Source organism: Penaeus monodon, chromosome 22, assembly GCF_015228065.2.
Source record: "Penaeus monodon isolate SGIC_2016 chromosome 22, NSTDA_Pmon_1, whole genome shotgun sequence".
Lineage (NCBI taxonomy): Eukaryota > Metazoa > Arthropoda > Malacostraca > Decapoda > Penaeidae > Penaeus > Penaeus monodon.
Window position 1 is genome coordinate 1,531,169 of NC_051407.1, and position 794 is coordinate 1,531,962.

General features: G+C 33.0%; 1 protein-coding gene across 1 annotated transcript in view; it reads right to left on the minus strand.

The window, feature by feature from the left end:
* The window catches only part of LOC119587633, a 25,021-nt gene that overhangs the window by 7,566 nt on the left and 16,661 nt on the right, over positions 1-794 (minus strand). The gene's annotated exons all lie outside the window — the stretch shown is intronic.

Consider the following 794-nt stretch of genomic DNA (forward strand, 5'->3'; position numbering starts at 1 on the left):
TCACACACCTCAATAAGCATAAATTTCCCACTGCCAGAGAGGGAATAATACACTTCACAACCTCAACAATAAACTTCACAAAAAACTAAACTTCTGTTTCTCCAAAGTGAAGGTTGTGTTTATTAGGGAAACACTTTTGGTGGACAAAGGAATGTTATGAGACTGCGATCCTGTGCCAGCCTGAAAGAGGATCAGGGAAATGAATTCGAAATAGTTTGTGCTTTGAAAATGATAAAAGAATAGAAGTATGTATTTGCTCAAGATTGAACAGGAATTATAGATACTGTTTGGTACGGATGGGAATATTTGGGACATCTACAGGACAGTATGACATAGGTATTTAACATTAACCTAGCGAAAAACAAAAGAAAAACATAAACAAAAGACTTGTCCTCAAAGTTATAAGGAACTAAATCCTTTTTCTTCTCTCACTGCGACCCTCATTTGTTTTCGAAGTGGAGTTTTCCTGAATTTATGATTCTCGTTTTAATCTTCGTGCAAAGAAAACGCCAGAAATAATGTATAATTTCACATAAAATTTGATGAAAATAAGAAGAAGGAGAAGAGAAAAGTTGATAAAATGAAAATAGGAAACAAAAGAAAAGTAAAAGAAAATAACGGAAGAAGAAGAAGAAGAGAAAAGTAGAAGCACAAAGAAGAGGAAAGGAAAGAAAGATAAAAGCGGAAGAAAAAGAAGAGAAAAATACAAGAGAAAAAAAGAGGAAAACAAAAGAAAAGAAAAGAGAAAAAAGCGACAGAAGAAGAAGAGAAAAATACAAGAGATAAAAGAGGAA